The sequence below is a fragment of the Eretmochelys imbricata genome, chromosome 10 (assembly GCF_965152235.1).
Source record: "Eretmochelys imbricata isolate rEreImb1 chromosome 10, rEreImb1.hap1, whole genome shotgun sequence".
Classification (NCBI taxonomy): Eukaryota; Metazoa; Chordata; order Testudines; family Cheloniidae; genus Eretmochelys; species Eretmochelys imbricata.
In genome coordinates this window covers 17,780,938-17,798,047 of record NC_135581.1, presented here as the reverse complement: position 1 = coordinate 17,798,047, position 17,110 = coordinate 17,780,938, and the positions used below count along the sequence as shown (strand labels likewise).

The 17,110-nt window shown below is 44.2% G+C and overlaps 1 protein-coding gene across 8 annotated transcripts in view; it reads left to right on the top strand.

The window, feature by feature from the left end:
* TMC5 (transmembrane channel like 5) overlaps positions 1 to 17,110 on the top strand; it is a 54,947-nt gene that overhangs the window by 1,880 nt on the left and 35,957 nt on the right. The window contains exons 1-2 of one of the 8 annotated variants that reach the window (XM_077827499.1): positions 15,032 to 15,318; positions 15,754 to 15,897. The exons of 1 other annotated variant lie outside the window; for it this stretch is intronic. The gene's annotated coding sequence lies outside the window, so the exon portion shown is untranslated. Of the gene's footprint in view, positions 1 to 9,928; positions 10,064 to 10,876; positions 10,973 to 15,031; positions 15,319 to 15,753; positions 15,898 to 16,114; positions 16,149 to 17,110 lie in introns of those variants that run through there. 6 more of the 8 variants (XM_077827493.1, XM_077827491.1, XM_077827500.1 and 3 more) reach the window with 6 other exon arrangements.

The window sequence follows — 17,110 nt, the reverse complement described above, 5'->3', positions numbered from 1 at the left end:
CCCTCTGGGGCACCTGGCATTTGGCACTGTCGGAAGACCGGATACTGGGCTAGATGGACCTTTGGTCTGACCCAGTATGGCCGTTCTTAAGGGACAGAGTCTGATACCCTTACTGCAATATAGTAGCAGTTGACTTCAGAGTTAGTTCCCCTGACTTCAGTGGGACAACTTGTAGAGTGAGGTACCATTCAATGGGTACAGAAATCTGGCCTCTAGTTACAGGTTAATGTGGAGCAGTGTTTCTCATCCCGTGGGTTGCAACCTCCCACCAGAGGTCAGAAGGCACTGAGTTTTATTATAGTTGATAGCAAAGAATATCTTGCTCTTACACACCCTTTACCCTTCAAGGCCAGGTATTCTCTATCAGCCTTGCACACATACATAAATTAGGTAGGCTTCTTATTATCACTGATAACCTTTTTTAAAAAAATATTTTTTACTCTTCCTTTAACAGTAAATATAAGGGATTTGAAATTTGTTGACTTTGAATAAGGGGTCACCAACCAGAGAAGGCTGAGAAACACATAAGTAGAGGATCAAATAAAAACACTCAGGCTTTGGCGTGAAGGCTTGGCTGCTTTAATCTGAGAGACCTTGATTCACTGGAATAGCACCCGTTCATTTGCTAAAGTTGTTAGCCACTGCAGCCCTGTAGTTTGGCAATAACATATTTGTTACTGCAATGTGAACATCCTATACAGTGCAGTCTGATTTAATTTGTACAGAAACTTATCCTCTGCCAGGAAAGGGATTGTTAATCAATTTACTGTTGGTAGTATGATATTACAGTTACTGTACTGCACCTACAGAGCTAAAAGCACAAGCACCTTGAACTACGTAGCTAAAGGTATGTCTACAGTACGAAATTAGGTCGAATTTATAGAAGTCGGTTTTTTAGAAATCGTTTTTATATAGTCGATTGTGTGTCCCCCCGCACAAAATGCTCTAAGTGCATGAAGTGCATTAACTCAGCGGAGTGCTTCCACAGTACCGAGGCTAGCGTCGACTTCCGGAGTGTTGCACTATGGGTAGCTATCCCACAGTTCCCGCTGTCTCTGCTGCCCATTGGAATTCTGGGTTGAGATCCCAATGCCTAATGGGGCAAAAACATTGTCACGCGTGGTTCTGGGTACATGTCGTCAGGCCCTCCCTCCCTCTGTGAAAGCAATGGCAGACAATCGTTTTGTGCCTTTTTTCCTGAGTTACCTGTGCAGACGCCATACCGTGGCAAGCATGGAGCCCGCTCAGCTCACTGTCACCCTATGTCTCCTGGGTGCTGGCAGACACGGTACTGCATTGCTACACAGCAGCAGCAACCCATTGCCTTGTGGCAGCAGATGGTACAATAGGCCTGATAATCATCGTTGTCATGTCCGAGGTGCTCCTGGCCACCTCGGTAAGGGCAGTCAGGAGTGCCTGGGCAGACATGGGCACAGGGACTAAATTAGGAGTGACTCGACCAGGTCATTCTCTTTAGTCCTGTTGGCAGTCCTATTGTACCATCTTATGGCGAGCAGGCAGGAAATGGGGATGGCTAGTAGTCCTATTGCACCATCTTCTGCCGAGCAGGCAGGAGATGAGGATGGCTAGCAGTCCTATTGCACTGTCTGCTGCCAGCCAAAGATGTAAAAGGTAGCTGGAGTGGATCAAAACAAGAAAAACACCAGATTTGTTTTGTATTCATTTGCTCCCCCCTCCCTCCCTCCATGAAATCAACAGCCAACAATCGTTTCTGTGAGGTCTGTCAGGGGCACCTTGAAAAGTTTAATGGAGATTCAGTCCTGCCTGAAATACTGGGGGGAGGAATAGTTCAGTGGGTTGAGCATTGGGCTACTAAACCCAGGGTTTTGAGTTCAATCCTTGAGGGGGCTATTCTGTGTGACAGTTGTTCTTGTTTCTCCTTGATGTAAAGCCACCCCCTTCGTTGATTTTAATTCCCTGTAAGCCATGTCATCTGTCGCCCCTCCCTCCATCAGAGAAACGGCAGACAATTGTTCCGTGCCTTTTTTCTGTGGAGACGCCATACCACGGCAAGCATGGAGCCCGCTCAGATCACTTTGGCAATTAGGAGCACATTAAACACCACACGCATTATTCAGCAGTATATGCAGCACCAGAACCTGGCAAAGTGAAATCGAGCGAGTAGGCGATGTCAGCGCAGTGATGAGGACACAGACACAGACTTTTCTCAAAGCACGGGCCCTGGCAATGTGGGCATCATGATGCTAATGGGGCAGGTTCATGCGGTGGAATGCAGATTCTGGGCCTGGGAAACAAGCACAGACTGGTGGGACTGCATAGTGTTGCCAGTCTGGGACGATTCCCAACAGCTGCGAAACCTTTTCATGGAACTTTGTGACTTGCTTTCCCCTGTCCTGAGGCACAATACCAAGATGAGAGCAGCCCTCACAGTTGAGAAGCGAGTGGCAATGGCCCTGTGGAAGCTTGCAATGCCAGACAGCTACCGGTCAGTCGGGAGTCAATTTGGAGTGGGCAAATCTATTGTGGGGGCTGCTGTGATGCAAGTAGCCAACCCGCAATCAAAGATCTGCTGATATCAAGGGTAGTGACCCTTGGAAATGTGCAGGTCATAGTGGATGGCTTTGCTACAATGGGATTCCCGAACTGTGGTGGGGCCATAGACGGAACCCATATCCCTATGTAGGCACCGGAGCACCAAGGCAGCGAGTACATAAACCGCAAGGGGTACTTTTCAGTGGTGCTGGAAGCACTGGTGGATCACAAGGGATGTTTCACCAACATCAACATGGAATGGCCAGGAAAGGTACATGACACTTGCATCTTCAGGAACTCTGGTCTGTTTCAAAAGCTGCAGGAAGGGACTTTATTCCTAGACCAGAAAATAACCATTGGGGATGTTGAAATGCCTATATGTATCCTTGGGGACCCAGCCTACCCCTTAATGCCATGGCTCATGAAGCCATACACAGGCAGCCTGGACAGTAGTTAGGAGCTGTTCAACTACAGGCTGAGCAAGTGCAGAATGGTGGTAGAATGTGCATTTGGACTTTAAAAGCACGCTGGTGCAGTTTACTTACTCGGTTAGACCTCAGAGGAACCAGTATTCCCACAGTTATTACTGCTTGCTGTGCTCTCCACAATATCTGTGAGAGTAAGGGGGAGATGTTTATGGCGGGGTGGGAGGTTGAGGCAAATCGCCTGGCTGCTGGTTACGTGCAGCCAGACACCAGGGCAGTTAGAAGAGCGTAGGAGGGTGCGGTGCGCATCAGAAAAGCTTTGAAAACCAGGCTACGGTATGAAAGTTCTGTTTGTTTCTCCTTGAAGAAACTGCCCCCCGCCCCCGATTCACTCTACTTCCCTGTAAGCTAACCACCCTCCCCTCCCTCCTTCGATCACAGCTTGCAGAGGCAATAAAGTCATTGTTATTTCACATTCATGCATTCTTTATTAATTCATCACGCAAATAGGGGGATAACTGCCAAGGTAGCCCAGGAGGGGTGGTGGAGGAGGGAAGCACTGGGAGGGGTGGTGGAGGAGGGAAGGACAAGGCCACACAGCACTTTAAAACTTATTGAATGCCAGCCTTCTGTTGCTTGGGCAATCCTCTGGGGTGGAGTGGCTGGGTGGCCGGAGGCCCCCACACCATGTTCTTGGGTGTCTGGGTGAGGAGGCTATGGAACTTGGGGAGGAGGGCGGTTGGTTACACAGGGGCTGTAGCGGCAGTCTGTGCTCCTGCCTTTCCTGCAGCTCAACCATACGCTGGAGCATATTAGTTTGATCCTCCAGCAGCCTCAGCGTTGAATCCTGCCTCCTCTCATCACGCTGCTGCCACCTTTCAGCTTCAGCCCTCTCTTCAGCCTGCACGTACTCTCTTCAGCCCGCCTCCTCTCCTCCCGGTCATTTTGTGCTTTCCTGCACTCTGACATTGTCTGCCTCCACGCATTCGTCTGTGCTCTGTCAGTGTGGGAGGACAGCATGAGCTCAGAGAACATTTCATCACGAGTGCGTTTTTTTTGCCTTCTGATCTTCGCTAGCCTCTGGGAAGGAGAAGATCCTGTGATTCTTGAAACACATACAGCTGGTGGAGAAAAAAAAAAGGGACAGTGGTAGTTAAAAAGACACCTTTTATAGAACAATGGGTACACTCTTTCACGGTAAACCTTGCTGTTAACATTACATACATAGCATATGTGCTTTCGTTACAAGGTTGCATTTTGCCTCCCCCCACCGCATGGCTAGCCCTTCCCCCCTCCCCATGGCTAACAGTGGGGAACATTTCTGTTCAGCCACAGGTAAACAGCCCAGTAGGAACGGGCACCTCTGAATGTCCCCTTAAGAAAAGCACCCTATTTCAACCAGGTGACCATGAATGATATCACTCTTCTGAAGATAACACGGAGAGATAAAGAACAGATGTTGTTTGAATGCCAGCAAACATACACTGCAATGCTTTGTTCTGCAATGATTCCCAAGTACGTGTTACTGGCCTGGAGTGGTAAAGTGTGCTACCATGGTGGATGGAATAAGGCTGCCCTCCCCAGAAACCTTTTGCAAAGGCTTTGGGAGTACATCCAGGAGAGCCGCGAATTCCAGGGCAAATTAATCATTAAACACGCTTGCTTTTAAACCATGTATGGTATTTTAAAAGGTACACTCACCGGAGGTCCCTTCTCCACCTGCTGGCTCCAGGAAGCAGCCTTGGGTGGGTTCGGGGGGTACTGGCTCCAGGTCCAGGGTGAGAAACAGTTCCTGGCTGTCGGGAAAACTGGTTTCTCCGCTTGCTTGCTGTGAGCTATCTACAACCTCATCATCATCATCTTCCTTGTCCCCAAAACCTGCTTCCGTGTTGCCTCCATCTCCATTGAAGGAGTCAAACAACACGGCTGGGGTAGTGGTGGCTGAACCTCCTAAAATGGCATGCAGCTCATCATAGAAGCAGCATGTTTGGGGCTCTGACCCGGAGGGGCCGTTAGCCTTTCTGGTTTTCCGGTAGGCTTGCCTCAGCTCCTTAAGTTTCAGGCGGCACTGCTTCGGGTCCCTGTTATGGACTCTGTCCTTCATGCCCTGGGAGATTTTGACAAATGTTTTGGCATTTTGAAAACTGGAACGGAGTTCTGATAGCACGGATTCCTCTCCCCATACAGCGATCAGATCCTGTACCTCCCGTTCGGTCCATGCTGGAGCTCTTTTGCGATTCTGGGACTCCATCATGGTCACCTCTGCTGATGAGCTCTGCATGGTCACCTGCAGCTTGCCACACTGGCCAAACAGGAAATGAGATTCAAAAGTTCGCGGTTCTTTTCCTGTCTACCTGGCCAGTGCATCTGAGTTGAGAGTGCTGTCCAGAGCGGTCACAATGGAGCACTCTGGGATAGCTCCCGGAGGCCAATACCATCTAATTGCATCCACAGTACCCCAAATTCGACCCGGCAAGGCCGATTTCAGCGCTAATCCCCTTGTTGGGGGTGGAGTAAGGAAATCGATTTTAAGAGCTCTTTAAGTCGAAAAAAAGGGCTTTGTCATGTGGACAGGTGCAGGGTTAAATTGATTTAATGCTGCTAAATTCAACCTCAACTCCTAGTGTAGACCAGGGCTAAGTCTTTCTAGCTGGGGCTGTAACAGATTTGTATTCTCTGTGCACTGGGTACAGAGGGGGATGGGTAATGCACTCACCAATGTGTTACACTGTATTTTAAGTACTCATGGCTTGTCTGAAAAAAGCAATTACATTTTGTTGCTATGAAGTTGTCTGAGAACTGGATACAAGGAAGAACAGAGTGGACAAAAATAGCCATGACAAGTGGACAGTTTTCTGTTACAAAACATAGTTTTCTATGTACTGAAATCACTCTGAGCTCATTCATTACAACATATTGGGGTGTGTGTGTGTGTGTGTTTCCCCATGAGAGTCTGATGTTTTAATTTTGAAAATAAATGAACTCCCAGAGGTAGCCACACAAATAGTAGTGAGGTTAAAACATTCTAAAAAGGAAGTTGGGAAATGTATCTTTTGAAGCTTGAAGACAGTAAATGTCTTGACCATTCTTATAAAATTATAACTACTTTAATTTACATTGGTCTTTTCAATTGGACTAGTTGATGAGGCTCTTGAAACTGATACATCTCATTAAATTATAATCTGAAACTGGCAACAAAATTGGTTAGGTTTACTTTACCAGTGCAGAATAAAGAAGCTGATGCAAAACAAAAGGAGCCACTCTATTAAAATTAAACATACAATAGTTAAGACTTTTTAGCATATTGTTGTACTATGCTGTGTCTTTCCATATAGTTATCATTCCAAACTTTCATTTTCTTGTGTCCAAACCCAGTTTCTTCTAACACCAGTATTCTGTTGACTGGAGCTGTCAGTGCTGGCTAGTAGAAAGCAGGAGTTGCAAGATTACTATTTATTTTTAAACGCAGACTCAGTTCTGTTCTGCTTCACAGAATGCATCAGTGCATAGTTTGGAACGGACTCTTACTTACATGTGAGCCTAGATACAACTGTGATGGGTCCCTTGGGAAATATATATAACTGGTTTATATATATCTAATTATATAGATTATATGATATTATATAGATTATATGATCTAATTATGGGCTGGATAAAGTCTTACGAGTTCTGTAAGTAGGGGCACAGCACAAGATTCAACTGATCTTCCTTCTGATTCTTTAGCAGAAATCTCTCTCCTCATAGGATTCACAATTTCTTACTCATGCAAATCTTTCCTTTTCTGTCTGATGCATCACCCTACCTTTCCGTTTGGCTATTTCTAATGTTAATAGTTATAACGTTGTAGGACCCCCTTTTCCCAATCAGAGAAACTTTGGACAGAATGGTATAGCCTTTTATTTTATTTTATTTTATTTTATTTTATTTTATTTAAAGTGAATTCTGTAATATGGTATTACACCAGCGTGGGTTTGGCTCTGGCAGCTACAGTTTCAAGCTTAACAGAGTGAAAGTCACCTCCTCTACTTTCTTTAGAGTTAGAGTCTCTAGGAACACCAAAGACCAAGGGTAGTGACCACACGTACATTCTATTTGACAAGTATTATGAAAGTTACAATGAAAGTTATGATTACCCAAGCATATAGAAATTCTATACCAGTGGTTCCCAAACTAGGGGCGCCACTTGTTCAGAGAAAGCCCCTGGCGGGCCAGGATGGTTTGCTTACCTGCCACGTCCGCATGTTTGGCCAATCGCAGCTCCCAGTGGCCGCTGTTCACCATTCTCGGCCAATGGGGGCTTCAGGAAGCGGAGCGGGCCGAGGGACATGCTGGCCGCCCTTCCCACAGCCCCCATTGGCCTGAAGCGGCGAATCATGGCCAGTGGGAGCTGCGATCGGCCGAACCTGCAGACGTGGCAAGTAAACAAACCAGCCTGGCCCACCAGGGGCTTTCCCTGAACAAATGGCGCCCCTAGTTTGGGAACCACTGTTCTATACAGACCTATGCACAAGTTGCAAATATAGCTTTACTCACATCCTTAACAATAGTGTTAGGGTCTGATCCGTCTCCCGTGGCTTGATCATCAGTAGAGGGAGGGTTTCTGCTGCACTCTCCCATAAGGAGCTCAATTTTCCTGTTCTGGGCATCCCCTTTTTATAATATGATTCTGTGTATACCTACATTCTGTGCATGTCCATAAAAGTGTCAATCCCCTTTTCTCTTATTGGTCTGTGTCCCCTAGAAATATAAGGGACCCCAATTTTCTGTAGGCTGTGTAAGTTCCCTTTGTTCTCACTAGCATCAATGCACAGCCTGTATCCTGTGATTAAGACACATGTCTAAGACAGGTGCGCCTTTACACTATTTTTATGATCTAATATTAATCTTCTGGGTATTTTTGTGCAATATTACCTCTTGGTACCTCTTTTCCCATAATCTTAAAGCATCATGTTACTTTTTTTCCAGTCACTTATGTCATCATTTCTTATCTCCAAAGCCTAAAATAGCTAAGCTAAAGTCTTGCGGGCATCAACCTACAGGTTTTTGCATTTCAGCTTGTCCTACTCATGTCTATTACTTGGGTCCACTAAATGCTCATCAATCTTATTCTTTTATAATCCTACAAATTCATTCTGCTTAACATACAATCAATATATATGATAACATCACACAATAAATGGATAATAAACTAAAATCACTGACTACAATGGGTTGAGTTTTTGTAGTTGCCTTATACAATAGAATCTCAGAGTTATGAACACCTCAGGAATGGAGGTTGTTTGTAACTCTGAAATGTTTGCAACTCTGAACAAAACATCATGGTGGTTCTTTCAAAAGTTTACAACAGCACATTGACTTAATACAGCTTTGAAACCTTACTATGCAAAAGAAAAATGCTGCTTTTAACCATCTTAATTTAAATGACACAAGCAAAGAAACCGGTTTCCTGACCTTGTCAAATCTTTTTTTAAAAATGTATTGTTTCAGTAGTTTACATTTAACACAGTTCTGTACTGTATTTGCTTTTTTGTTTTGTCTCTGCTGCTGCTTCATTGCATACTTCCAGTTCCCAATGAGGCGTGTGGTTGACTGGTCAGGTCATACTCTGGTGTTCGGAACGCTGAGGTTCTACTGGAGTTTCTTTTAAAGATGTTAGGGAATAAAAATAGCGGATGTCACATGCTGGGTTCCAGGTTGTGTCACCCTCTAATAGCTTGTCCACAGAGGATAATAATTAGCAACTGGTTTAGTGGAGTTCGGCTTAAGTCACAGAGGCCTGTGTCTTGCTGCTGAAGGTCCCAGGCATCCTCTGAAAAATCACTCTATTCCCATCAGATCAGTAAACATTACTACTGTATATTTATGCTTACATAAAAGCAAAAAATAACGGGTTGCATGGACTCTGCTCTTGATCAAAGTATACCAAAAATTTGATATTTGCATACAAATAAGTTACTTTTCAATGCCATTCTGTTACATTGATACTGGGGCTATTACTATGCAAGGTGGGGCAAAGTAAGCATGGCTTAGCGTGGCAGCTACTGGGAGTTCAAAATGGAAGAAGAAGGGAAAAAACAGCCCACAGTATAGGGGCGGTTAACCATTTTACCATCAATCCTCAGTCAGTAATGGAGTATGGAATAGAGCTTAGCTCTGGACATGAAGAGGAAAAAGCACATGCATTTCAGTGCTTTGCAAAATCTTCAAGACTTACTGCAAGAACCTCAAAATTGGGTAGTGTCATGCTACTGTCATGCTGCATTGCGTTCTAGCCTGGTGAGTTGGAATAAATCATATGGTATGTATTTGATTAGCTGGGCCTCTCTCATGTCATGTGACCAAGGAATCAGGCCATGGCAGTAGAAGCCCTTGCTAGCTGATTGCTCAGGGAGGTTGTGTTGTGGTTGAGCTGTGATCCAGTGGCCTTCTGTAATTGCCCCAGTTTGGGCCTGATGCTGCAAGGTGCTGAGCACCCTGGGGCTATTGGGACCTTTTCAGAGAGGACCGCACCCTGTAAACCCCATTTCAATCAAATGTGGAAAATGTCCACATATCTGGAGTGGCTGAATTGTGAGTTACAACAGTGCCTTAAAAACATGCATGTGTGCATATGTGCATACATCCTCCCTCCATGGCAAGGAAAGGACCATCTGGTCTATTGCTACTGTACATTTTCAAATTCAGTATTACAAGGATGCCTAACTCAACAGCCCCCAAACAATGAGGGAAACAACATTAGTGCATGAGATAGGACATGAGAGAGTTATATACTCTATGCTGTACCACCTCCAGGATTATTTTCTCAGACTGTATATGTGGTAGGTGGAGTCTGGGTAGGTGTGTCAAGAAGTGAAAGTAGTGGTACAGTGTCTGAAGCTTGCTTGCTGTGCTTATGAAAACATAGACATTTGCACTGTGCTTGATCTAGGAAGATTTGCAGGATGGGAGAGAAAAACGTGCCCATTGTGTATCAGTCAGCTGGCTGCACTGACTTGCTTCTGCCAATCTGGAAACATGTTAAATCAAAAATTAAAGCATCAACGAAACAAGAGACAGGTTAAAAAAGCTAAATCTATTTCTAGAAGAATCTCTAGTTTCTAGACAACTGAAAATGACTTTTTAATGTAAGTTTATCCGTAAGAATTATAAATGTGTAGAGGCTTTACTTTTTGGGATGGGGAGTCTACATGTGTGGGGGCGGAATAGGGGAAGAATATTGTGGTCTTCATGAAATTTAGTAAATTATTTCAGGTTTCAGAGTAGCAGCCGTGTTAGTCTGTATCCGCAAAAAGAAAAGGAGTACTTGTGGCACTTTAGAGACTAACAAATTTATTTGAGCATAAGCTTTCGTGAACTACAGCTCACTTCATCGGATGCATGCAGTGGAGAATACCTGTGTTGCTTATATCCATCCCTATTCAACAAATAATTCTAAAGAGCATGTTTCAGTCCCATAGAAGTCAATAGGGCTTAATCATATGCTTAAGGTTAACCACATTTAAGTGCTTTTCTGAATAAGGCTAGGCTGCTGAACTGTGCTATAAGAGGGAAAGTGAGTCCGGATTATGACACTTATCTCTCACTTATCACAATCAAATTGATTGCCACTAAAACTAGCTGTCCTCCTTTGTGAAGTCACTCGATCTCTCGTAACATACACAATTCAGGCTCTATCTATCTTGAAACAAGGGTCCAGTGTAACAATGAAAATGTCAAAGTCTCAAATACACCCAACTGCTTAAATAAAATCAGATGCCATGGGAAAGTCAAGTCACAGCATTTGTTGTTGTGGACCTAGTCCTGCACCCTCTTACGTAATTGATAAAGTTCCCACAGACATCTGTGGTCCATGAGTCAGCCTTTTTTTAATGGTTATCTTACATAAACTTCAGCTGGTGCTTGCCAGAGCCTGTATTCCTCTTAGAGTTTTATCTCACAGGGTCTGACTGGTTTTGTCCCTAGTTATTTTGCTTCAGAGGCAGACACTCCATTAGCTACCGCTGTGTTGGATCAAATAGGACTTGCCTGATCTGGTGAGTCAGCAGAAGAGCAGTGTAGAATCCTAGAACCTGATACCCTGTCACAATATTAAATTCTTTTAATATCAATTTCAGATTGACAAATTAATTAAAATGTGCTAGTCATGAGGAACTGGGTAGAGTATATTAAACAGGAAAGGAATCCATAATATAAAAGCTCAGAGGGTGACAATAAAGAGAGAACCAGCCGGGCCTTTTATAAACTAAAGGCTACTTGTGGGAAAGAATGTAGTTTAATCTGATATATCAAATATTAGTGGTTCTTGGATGACTGACATTGCTTTTGTGCTTGTAGTAGTTCTTTATAGTTCAAACAACTGTTGTTGGCTTTAAAAAAAAAAAGATCTTCAAGTAACTTCTAGATTGGTTTCTTTTTTTAACTTCAGGATTTGCATAACTACAAGCAGACACTTTGTTTGTATACTGACACTGCTAGGAGTATAATGGCTGCACTCCCTCATGCTTTAACTCATTTGTTTGAAACTTGATAAGACAGGATGTGCATGTTACTAACACCTTCCTGTGTGATTAACATTCTACATGAGGTTTCAGAGTAACAGCCGTGTTAGTCTGTATTCGCAAAAAGAAAAGGAGTACTTGTGGCACCTTAGAGACTAACCAATTTATTTGAGCATGAGCTTTCGTGAGCTACAGCTCACTTCATCAGATGCATACCGTGGAAACTGCAGCAGACTTTATATATACACAGAGAATATGAAACAATACCTCCTCCCACCCCACTGTCCTGCTGGTAATAGCTTATCTAAAGTAATCATCAGGTTAGGTCATTTCCAGCACAAATCCAGGTTTTCTCACCCTCCACCCGCCCACACAAATTCACTCTCCTGCTGGTGATAGCCCATCCAAAGTGACAACTCTTTACACAATGTGCATGATAATCAAGTTAGGCCATTTCCTGCACAAATCCAGGTTCTCTCACTCCCTCACCCCCCTCCAAAAACCCACCCCCATACACACACAAACTCACTCTCCTGCTGGTAATAGCTCATCCAAACTGACCACTCTCCAAGTTTAAATCCAAGTTAAACCAGAACATCTGGGGGGGGGGGGTAGGAAAAAACAAGAGGAAATAGGCTACCTTGCATAATGACTTAGCCACTCCCAGTCTCTATTTAAGCCTAAATTAATAGTATCCAATTTGCAAATGAATTCCAATTCAGCAGTTTCTCGCTGGAGTCTGGATTTGAAGTTTTTTTGTTTTAAGATAGCGACCTTCATGTCTGTGATTGCGTGACCAGAGAGATTGAAGTGTTCTCCGACTGGTTTATGAATGTTATAATTTTTGACATCTGATTTGTGTCCATTTATTCTTTTACGTAGAGACTGTCCAGTTTGACCAATATACATGGCAGAGGGGCATTGCTGGCACATGATGGCATAAATCACATTGGTGGATGTGCAGGTGAACGAGCCTCTGATAGCGTGGCTGATGTTATTAGGCCCTGTGATGGTGTCCCCTGAATAGATATGTGGGCACAATTGGCAACGGGCTTTGTTGCAAGGATAAGTTCCTGGGTTAGTGGTTCTGTTGTGTGGTATGTGGTTGTTGGTGAGTATTTGCTTCAGGTTGCGGGGCTGTCTGTAGGCAAGGACTGGCCTGTCTCCCAAGATTTGTGAGAGCGTTGGGTCATCCTTTAGGATAGGTTGTAGATCCTTAATAATGCGTTGGAGGGGTTTTAGTTGGGGGCTGAAGGTGACGGCTAGTGGCGTTCTGTTATTTTCTTTGTTAGGCCTGTCCTGTAGTAGGTAACTTCTGGGAACTCTTCTGGCTCTATCAATCTGTTTCTTTACTTCCGCAGGTGGGTATTGTAGTTGTAAGAAAGCTTGACAGAGATCTTGTAGGTGTTTGTCTCTGTCTGAGGGGTTGGAGCAAATGCGGTTGTATCGCAGAGCTTGGCTGTGGACGATGGATCATGTGGTGTGGTCAGGGTGAAAGCTGGAGGCATGCAGGTAGGAATAGCGGTCAGTAGGTTTCCGGTATAGGGTGGTGTTTATGTGACCATTGTTTATTAGCACTGTAGTGTCCAGGAAGTGGATCTCTTGTGTGGACTGGACCAGGCTGAGGTTGGTGGTGGGATGGAAATTGTTGAAATCATGGTGGAATTCCTCAAGGGCTTCTTTTCCATGGGTCCAGATGATGAAGATGTCATCAATATAGCGCAAGTAGAGTAGGGGCTTTAGGGGACGAGAGCTGAGGAAGCGTTGTTCTAAATCAGCCATAAAAATGTTGGCATACTGTGGGGCCATGCGGGTACCCATAGCAGTGCCGCTGATCTGAAGGTATACATTGTCCCCAAATGTGAAATAGTTATGGGTAAGGACAAAGTCACAAAGTTCAGCCACCAGGTTAGCCGTGACATTATCGGGGATAGTGTTCCTGACGGCTTGTAGTCCATCTTTGTGTGGAATGTTGGTGTAGAGGGCTTCTACATCCATAGTGGCCAGGATGGTGTTATCAGGAAGATCACCGATGGATTGAAGTTTCCTCAGGAAGTCAGTGGTGTCTCGAAGGTAGCTGGGAGTGCTGGTAGCGTAGGGCCTGAGGAGGGAGTCTACATAGCCAGACAACCCTGCTGTCAGGGTGCCAATGCCTGAAATGATGGGGCGCCCAGGAGTTCCAGGTTTATGGATCTTGGGTAGTAGATAGAATATCCCAGGTCGGGGTTCCAGGGGTGTGTCTGTGCGGATTTGATCTTGTGCTTTTTCAGGAAGTTTCTTGAGCAAATGCTGTAGTTGCTTTTGGTAACTCTCAGTGGGATCATAGGGTAATGGCTTGTAGAAACTCGTGTTGGAGAGCTGCCGAGCAGCCTCTTGTTCATATTCCGACCTATTCATGATGACAACAGCACCTCCTTTGTCAGCCTTTTTGATTATGATGTCAGAGTTGTTTCTGAGGCTGTGGATGGCATTGCGTTCCGCATGGCTGAGGATTAGTGTTGGCAGAATGAAATCCCCATATCGGCAGAACTAGGTCCTGGAGCTGCCTTACCACATGCGTTTTAGAGGGAGGGAGGAAAATGCGGCTGTTCTTTTGGATCTTGACCCAGAAAAAATGAGCCTGTTGGCCTACAAAAGGGTCTGAGGTACCTGAACTGTGTAACCCCAGAGGCTATTTACTGATCCAAAGGAAAGTGCCCACTCCCTAATGGATGTCTATCCCTCTTATATGGCCCCCGTTACCATAGTATCTGAGCGTCCCCCAGTCTTTAGTGTATTTAGCATCACAACAGGTCTGCGAGGTAGGGAATTGCTACTATCCCCATTTTACTGATGAAACACTAAGGCACTGAGACACAAGTGACTTGCTGACAGTCAGTTAGGGAGTCTGGTGGAGTAGGGACTTGAACTCAGGTTTCTTGAGTCCCAAGCTAGAGCTTTAACCACTGGACAAGCCTTCCTCTCTGTGACACTGAGACTTGCTGAATGACACAGTAATGACCCTTAATCTTCTCCTCCCCTCCCCTCCCATCTCCCAAACAGTAGTTGTTCTCCTGTGAAGATTCATTCAATCGGAGAAGAATTTTTGAAGTGAGACTAGTGTAACAGAGACAAACACCTACAAGATCTCTATCAAGCATTCTTACAACTACAATACACACCTGCGGAAGTGAAGAAACGATTGATAGAGCCAGAAGAGTTCCCAGAAGTCACCTACTACAGGACATGCCTAACAAAGAAAATAGCAGAACGCCACTAGCCGTCACCTTCAGCCCCCAACTAAAACCCCTCCAATGCATTATTAAGGATCTACAACCTATCCTGAAGGATAACCCAACACTCTCACAAATCTTGGGAGACAGGCCAGTCCTTGCTTACAGACAGCCCCCCAACCTGAAGCAAATACTCACCAGCAACCACATACCACACAACAGAACCACTAACCCAGGAACCTATCCTTGCAACAAAGCCCGTTGCCAACTGTGCCCACATATCTATTGAGGGGACATCATCACATGGCCTAATAACATCAGCCACACTCTCAGAGGCTCGTTCACCTGCACATCCACCAATGCGATATATGCCATCGTGTGCCAGCAATGCCCCTCTGCCATGTACATTGGTCAAACTGGACAGTCTCTACGTAAAAGAATAAATGGACACAAATCAGATGTCAAGAATTATAACATTCATAAACCAGTCGGAGAACACTTCAATCTCTCTGGTCACGCGCTTACAGACATGAAAGTTGCGATATTACAACAGAAAAACTTCAAATCCAGATTCCAGCGAGAGACTGTTGAATTGGAATTCATTTGCAAATTGGATACAATGAACTTAGGCTTGAATAGAGACTGGGAGTGGCTAAGTCATTATGCAAGGTAACCTATTTTCCCTTGTTTTTTCCTAACCCTCCCCCCCCCCCCCCCACGTTCTTGTTAAACCCTGGATTTGTGCTGGAAATGGCCCACCTTGATTGTAAGGAGAGTGGTCACTTTAGATAAGCTATTACCAACAGGAGAGTAGGTTTGTGGGGGCGGGGGGGGGGGGAGAAAACCTGGATTTGTGCTGGAAATGGCCCAACTTGATTATCATACACATTGTAAGGAGAGTGATCACTTTAGATAAGCTATTACCAGCAGGAGAGTGGGGTGGGGGGAGGTATTTTTTCATGCTTTGTGTGCATAAAAAGATCTTCTACACTTTCCACAGTATGCATCCGATGAAGTGAGCTGTAGCTCATGAAAGCTTATGCTCAAATAAATTGGTTAGTCTCTAAGGTGCCACAAGTACTCCTTTTCTTTTTGCGAATACAGACTAACAGGGCTGTTACTCTGAAACCTGTCAATATTTAGCTCTTGCTGACTGAGAGGACCACATCAGAGGTCAAAGAGAAGGAAGGCATCACATGGCCTGACGATGACCCCCCCACTTCCTCTCTAATGAACCTTGGTGAAAAGGTAAAAGGGCTGGGCCCCATTCCACAGCAGTGCCTCCTGGAAATTCATGGAGAGATCATGGTACTGGTTGCACTATTAGAACCTAAACAGAATGAAATGGAGACCAGTGGGGCATGGGACCTACCTTTTATGAGTTTGTCTCTCAGGGTTGCTCTGCAAGTCCTCATGGATGAGCTTTATTTTTTAGGGGGAGCAAGAAGAAGAGGTGGTATGTGGATTTTTGTGTCTGGCTGACCTTTTCCCATGGGGAGGTAGGCTTGCTGTGAAGGAATCTTCTGTTGCCTTTCCGAGAGTATTGTGTGTCTCAGAAGTAGAGCTGGTCAAAAATTTTCCAACAGAACTGTCTTTCATTGGAAAATGCTGAATTGGTACTCCCAAATCGAATTCTAAACAAATTCTTCCTGTGAAAAATTACTAATTTTTTACTTTTGTCCTGAATCAAAACAAAGTGTTTTTGTTTTCCAAAAATTTTAAGTTTTTTTATGCGAGGGAAATTCTGTTTTCCAGCCAGCTCTCCTCAGTAGACTGACTATACGTAAACCTGGCAATTCTTGTAAACCCTATGCTTTTAAGTTGGGTGTGGTGTGAATGTGCTAATTACTAAAAAACTGGTAGACAATTTTTTTTATTTAGCACACACCAATTCTTAAACATATTTATCAAGTGTTGTCAAAGAAAAATTCTCATTGTTATATTAATTACTGGGAGTCAGTCCTTCCTCAAGCAAAACCCCCATTTTGTCTGCTACAAAGAGGAAGGATTAGGTTCGGGATTTTATATACATATATATGTACACTTGTATAACTGATTAATTTGGTCAGCTGATTACTGGCTTAATATGTTACTTTAAGGCTCTTGCAATCTTTGGTCTATCTTGATATGTGTGGGTTTGTTACCGGAACAACATGAAAAGTTTAGCATTAAGTGCTTATGTTTATAGTCTCTTGTGGGCAAATATCAGATTCCATTCAGTAATTGTTTGCAAAGTGGGATGGGCAACTTCAGAATATATTTAAGTTGCTTAATATAGTTTTTATTGCCAAGTACTCGAAGGCATCAATCTGGATATAGCTGTGTGACTTGATCATGATATAATACACAATACTAAAACATGATTAATATATTATAATACACTTGTCTTTTGTACTTGTTTATTTTCACATAAACATGGATATTTTTATGGGGTGCTATCTGCTGGGCCTTTACCCTATGT